Raw genomic sequence first — 6,945 nt, forward strand, 5'->3', positions numbered from 1 at the left:
AATGTTGCTTATTATCATTATTGCCATTCTCTAGCTCTCTTGTCATGATTTGCATGCTGGGGCTCATAGGCTATTAGGAATTCCTTCAGAGTAGGGTCCCATATGATATATACATTTTTGTTACCAGCCATAATGCAGTCCCTTGGACTTAGGAGAGACACAATCAATTAAGCATGCTAAACAAGTGTGTTAAGATTAATTAAACTTGAGGACATGCGCTGCTATATGATATGTGCATGAAATTTAAAAATTGCCCTCGTTAATATTAAAGTAGCTGTTTTGCATTTCTATCAGAATTGAGTAGAAGTGAGTTCAAAATTTCAAAATTAAATTTCACTGGCTTCAAATAATTTTCCTGTAGTAACATCTAGTAATAACGAAAATGAGACCTGATATAAATTGTTTTCACCTTTCATGAGAGCAATCTGATAATATCTACAAAATTTGTATACACTTGAACACAAACATTCACATCTAAGAATTTATCCCTCCAAAAATTTTTAATGTACATATAAATATGTAGCTAAAATCATATTTCAGTTTTTCTTTTTGATAATTTTTATTTGTTTTAATTAGTTATACATGATAATATAATACATTTATTCACTTTGATATACATAGATGGGTATAATTTCTCATTTTTATGAGTGTACATGTTGCAGAACCGTATTGGTCATGAAGTCACATATATACATACAGTAATAATGTCTGTTTCATTCTACTATTTTTCTATCTCCTTTTCCCTCCCCTCCCCTTTCATCACTTCCCTTTACCTAATCTAAGGTAATGCTGTTCTTCCCTAGTGCACCCCACCTTATTGTGAATTATCATCAGCATATTAGAGAAAACATTCAGCCTTTGGTTTTGTAGGATTGGCTTATTTTGCTTAGCGTGATATTCTCCAACTCCAACCATTTACAGGCAAATGCCATAATTTCTCTCTTCGTTAAAGCTGAGTAATATTCCATTGAGTATTTATGCCATATTTTCTTTATCCACTCATCAATTGAGGGACACCTACGTTGGTTCCATAGTCCAGCTATTGCAAATTGAGCTGCTATAAACATTGATGTGGCTGCGCCACTATAGTATGCTGATTTTAAGTCCTTTGGGTATAAACCAAGGAGTGAGATAGCTGGATCAAATTGTGGTTCCATTCCAAATTTTCTAAGGAATCTCCATACAGCTTTCCACAGTGGTTGCACCAATTTTCAGTCCCACCAGCAATGTATGAGTATACCTTTTTCACCACATCCTCACCAACATTTATTGTTGCCTATATTCTTGATGACTGCCATTCTGACAGGAGTGAGATCAAAACTACTCTAGTAGTTTTGATTTGCATTTCTCTAATTGCTAGAGATGTTGAATGCTTTTTCATAAATTAATTGGTCAATTGTATTTCTTCCTCTGTGAAGTGTCTGTTCAGTTCCTTAGCCCATTTATTGACTAGGTTATTTGGTTTTTTGGTGTCAAGTTTTTTGTGTTCTTTACATATCCTAGAGATTAATGCTTTATCAGAGGTGCATGTGGTAAAGATTTTCTCCTAATCTGTAGGTTCTCTCCTCACATTATTAATTGTTTCCTTTGCTGAGAGGAAGCTTTTTAATTTTAATCCATCCCATTTATTGATTCTGGATTTTACTTCTTGCACTTTCAGAGTCTTATCAAGGAAGTCAGATCCTAGGCTGATATGGTAAAGATTTGGGCCTATTTTTTCTTCTGTTAAGTGCAGGATCTCTGTTCTAGTGTCTAAGCCTTTGATCCACTTTGAATTGATTTTTGTGCAGAATGAGAGATAGAGGTATAATTTCATTTTGCTACACATGGATTTCAAGCTTTGCCAGCACCATTTGTTGAATAAGCTATCTTTTCTCCAGTGAATATTTTTGGCATCTTTGTCCAGTATGAGATAATCATATTTATGTGGGTTTGTCTCTGTATACTCTATTCTGTACATTTGTCTACAAGTCTATTTTGGTGCCAATATCATGCCATTTTTGCTACTATAGCTCTGTAGTATAGTTTAGGTCTGGTATTGTGATGCCTCCTGCTTCACTTTTCTTGCTAAGGCTTGCTTTAGCTATTCTGGGTCTCTTATTTTTCCAAATAAATTTCATGATTGCTTTTTATATTTCTATGAAGAATGTCATTGGGATTTTAATAGGAATTGCACTAAATCTGTATAATGCTTTTGGTAGTATGGCCATTTTGACAATATTAATTCTGCCTACCCAGGAGCATGGGAGATCTTTCCATTTTCTGAGGTTTTCTTCAATTTCTAGAGACAAATGACCTCCTACCTAAACTGAATGAGGAGGTCAAACATGATTTAAACAGATCAATTTCAAGTAATGAAATAGAAAATGCCATCAAAAGCCTACCACCCAAGAAAAGCCCAAGACCAGATGGATTCTCAGCTGAGTTCTATAAGACTTTCAAAGACAAATTAACACCAATACTCCTCAAAGTATTCTATGAAACAGAAAAGGAGGGAACCCTTCCAAACTTATATTCTATGAGGCTATGATACCTATGATACCAAAACCAGACAAAGATACATCAAGGAAAGAAAACTTCAGACCAATATCCCTGATGAAATAGATGCAAAAATTCTCAATAAAATTCTGTAAAATCACATACAAAAACATATTAAAGCTTTTCTGCCCGCTCCCCCTACCCCCAAGCGCCACCGTGCTCACTCCAAGCTCCAGGCTCCTGCTAAGCTAGCGCTGCTGCCGTCTCAGTCTAGTCGCCATCATGATTATCTACCTGGACCTCATCAGCTACAATGAGATGTTCTCCGACATTTACAAGATCTGGGAGATCACAAACAGGCTCTGCCTGGAGGTGGAGGGCAAGATGGTCAGTAGGACCTAGGACCCAGGGTAACATTGATGACTTGCTCATTGGTGAAAATGCCTCCGCTGAAGGACACGAGGGCGAAGGTACTGAAAGCACCGTAATCTCTGGTGTTGATATTGTCATGAACCATCACTTGCAGGAAATCAGCTTCACAAAAGAAGCATACAAGAAGTACATCAAAGATTACATGAAATCAATCAAAGGCAAACTTGAAGAACAGAGACCAGAGAGAGTAAAACCTTTTATGACAGGGGCTGCAGAACAAGTCAAGCATATCCTAGCTAATTTCAAAAATTACCAGTTCTTTATTGGTGAAAACATGAATCCAGATGGCATGGTTGCTCTCCTGGACTACCGTGAGGATGGTGTGACCCCATATATGATTTTCTTTAAGGATGGTTTAGAAATGGAGAAATGTTAACAAACTTGGCAGTTACTTTGGACCTATCATCTGTCATCATAACTGGCTGCTGCTTGTCATCCACACAACACCAGGACTTAAGACAAATGGAATTGATGTCATCTTGAGCAATTTATTTTGACCGTGATTTATTTGGAATGGAGGCATTGTTTTTTAAGAAAACATGTCATGTAGGTTGTCTAAAAATAAAGTGCATTTAAACTCAAAAAAAAAAAAAAAATATTAAAAAGATAGCGCACCACAATCAAGTGGGATTCACCCCAAGGATGTAGGGTTGGTTCAACATATGGAAATCAATAAATGTAATTCATCATATTAATAGACTTAAAAACAAGAATCATATGATCATCTCAATAGATGCAGAAAAAGCATTTGACAAAATTCAGCATCCCTACATGTTCAAAACACTAGAAAAACTAGGGATAGTAGGAACATACCTTAACATTGTAAAAGCTATTTATGCTAAACCCAAGACCAACAGAATTCTGAATGGAGAAAAAATGAAAACATTCCCTCTAAAAACTGGAACAAGACAAGGATATCCTCTTTCACATCATCCTTGAAATTTTAGTCAGAGCAATTAGACAAAAGAAAGAAATTAAAGGGATACAAATAGGAAAAGAAGAACTCAAACTATCACTATTTGCTGATGACATGATTCTATATCTAGAAAATCCAAAAACTTCCACCAGAAAACTTCTAGAACTCATAAATGAATTTAGCAAAATAGCAGGATATAAAATCAACACCCACAATCAAATGCATTCTTATACATCAGTGATGAATCCACTGAAAGAGAAATTGGGGAAACGACTCCATTCACAATAGCCTCAAAAAAAAGTACCTGGGAATCAATCTAATGAAAGAGGTGAAAGACCTCCACAATGAAAACTACAGAACATGAAAGAAAGAAATTGAAGAGTTTTTTCTTTTTATTTCTGTGATGCTTCTTGGAAACTTGGGTGGCCAGTATTATATTTACTCAGTGTACTTCCTTTAGCTTAGGGAACACATTCTACAGAGGAAAACTGCTTCCAGGATCCCTAAATTTTCATTTTAAAAACTCAAAAAGAAATGAAATTTGACCCTTTAACAAAGATTGGAAATTTGTATGGCTTTTAGAAGTTATCAATGCATAGATATTTTAGGACTACACCTACATTTTTAGCAACTGCATAAATGAATACCTAAAGATAAAATTTTGACCTGTGTTTTAATTTCCCACCCTAATTTCATCTTGCATCTGACATTTGTTCTCTTTGATAAGCAAGAGAAGTTTTATCAGATTTTGGAAGAAGGCACAGACCAATGTTCTATGATACTACTTTATCAGAGCAAGTTGACAGAAAAGTGAAGGTTAAGGTCCCTCAGGGAGCTGCTGAGCACACATGGGGGAGAGATTCTGATGATGGAGGAGAAGTGAACAAGCTGGGACCCCTGCTTACTGGACAAGGCGGGTGCAGTTGTGATTGCTTCAGCTCTTCCACCTGCAGTCTAACTGTAGAGAAGGGGAGTAGCAAAATCTCCTAAGACCTCCTGGAACAATCCTCCTTTTCCTGCTGGTGAATTACAGAGCTGTCTCTAAATATCTTTGAACTTAAGTTAGGCTAAACTGTGCATAAATCCCTATCTCCGTGGCCATTTAACTCCAGGCCCAGTTGTACCAAGGATCACACTGATATTTTGCACCCAGGCCCTATAGTTAGGCGTGGCCACCATGGGAGGAAGGGTAGTATATAGATTTGGAGACATCAGCAGCGTACAGATTAAAAGGGATACACAAGGAGACCATCTTTAGTCTCATTTAATAATTGCAAAATGATCTAAATTTGAAAATAGCTTTCTGTTGCAGAGAAGTAAAATTCTCTAAAGGATTTATATTAGAGCAGTGCTAATTAACCCCCAGAGCTAGTTGAGAGTGTTGTTTCATGCTGTTCCTGAGAAAGAACCTCTCTGGGGGCACCAACATTTTCTTTCCAGTCTCTGAGATTCCAAAGTTCTCTGGAGGTGGCCTATGCAGTTACTCTCTGGTTGCCACCCCAGGACAAAGTCCATAGAAAATTTCTCTGTATTCCTCTCCAGCAGCTTAGCACATAGCTCTGAAATGAATAGAAAGCAAGTGGAGGCAGAACAAGATTCAGGGGAAACAGTTCAGGAATTTCACAACTTGATAAAACTAAAGAATTATATGGACTCTGAATGGATCAGTATACATGTATGCATAACTTCAATTTCCCTTTTTTCTTTATCCCACGGGGTAAGGGGAGAAGTTTCAATAGTTACAGAAGGTACAAAATTTCAAAGCCATAGCCTTGGGGACAAGTACCTACATTTCCCTTGTGTTTCACAAGATTGAAGTAGAGAAGGCTACATGTAACTGTAGAAATATTTAAACTACCCTTTGACTGAGGGCCTTTTTTTGGGAAGGAAAAAGAAGACAAAAATCCATTAGCATAGCTGTTTGGGGAAAAGAGAAGATAATTTGATGGAGCCCCAGGAAGACAAAAGATCAATTTATGCAACCAATATTATTTACAAGTGAGGAAAAGAGGAAGTAACTGTGGAGTTAAGTTTAAAAAGGTGAATAGGTACCCAAAAGAGAAAGGGCACTAGAGACATAAAAATAGGAAGAAAGAAGGCCAAAAGGGTAAATGAGCAAGCATAGGTCAGGAAAAACAGAGCATGGATATTGGTGAATAGGAATAGTTAGATGAGAATGAGGCTGGAGAGAGGAAGCAGGGCCAGGCCTTGCAAGGCCTTTTTACCACACTGAAGACTTTTTTCTTAATGTCTTAGGTGGATTCAAGGAACCACCACAACCATGTACTGAGATATAACTAGAAGTCACATGTGCTGCCATCAAGCTAGAGCCAGCCATTTCCTTGCAAGGAAGTATATGAAACAGTCTTCACTGTCCCAAACCCAGCATGGAGCCCAGAGCTTCCAGTCTGAACAATGACATTTACTCCCTATGTGCACAGGTTGTCTAATCGCCTTAAAACTTCCTATTACGGTTTGGGTATGAGGTGTCCCTCCAAACCTCCTGTGTTAATGCAGGAATATTCAGAAGTAAGAAGGATTAGATTGTGAGAGCTGTTAACTCAGTCAGTCCATCCAAGTTTAAATGGACTGACTGGGTGGTAACTGTAGGCAGGTGGGGCATGGCTAGAGGAGGTGGGTCACTACAGGCATGTACTGGAAGGGTGCATCTGCTCTGTGGCCCCTTTCCCCACTTCTGTCTCTATTTCCTGACCCTACCATGAGCTGAGCAGATTTTCTCCACTGGGTCCTTCCACCATGATGAGTTGCCTCCCCTTGGTCCCAGAGCAATGGAATCATCCATCTTGAGAGTGAGATCTCTGAAACTGTGAGCCCCAAATAAACTTTTACTCCTCTAAATTGTTCTTGTCGGGTATTTTGGTGAGAGTGATGCAAAAACTGACTAAAACTTGGAGTGTTTTTATTTTTTTGTTGCTGTTGTTTTTAATTTTAAACAGGACCTCACATACACTAGGTAGGTCAGTACTCTACCACTGAGTGACATCCCCAGCACTTTGCTTATTTCTAATTTGAGACAGGTCTCACTAAATTACTGTGGTTGGCCTCAAACTGTGGCCTTCCTACTTTGGTTTCCCATATAGTTGGAATTACAGGAATGC

The 6,945-nt window shown here is 37.9% G+C and overlaps 1 pseudogene; it reads left to right on the forward strand.

Moving 5' to 3' along the window:
* The first annotated feature begins 2,760 nt into the window (after positions 1 to 2,760).
* On the forward strand, positions 2,761 to 3,515 carry LOC114108329 (translationally-controlled tumor protein-like; annotated as a pseudogene).
* The last annotated feature ends 3,430 nt before the right edge of the window (positions 3,516 to 6,945 follow it).

The sequence above is a fragment of the Marmota flaviventris genome, chromosome 3 (assembly GCF_047511675.1).
Source record: "Marmota flaviventris isolate mMarFla1 chromosome 3, mMarFla1.hap1, whole genome shotgun sequence".
Lineage (NCBI taxonomy): Eukaryota > Metazoa > Chordata > Mammalia > Rodentia > Sciuridae > Marmota > Marmota flaviventris.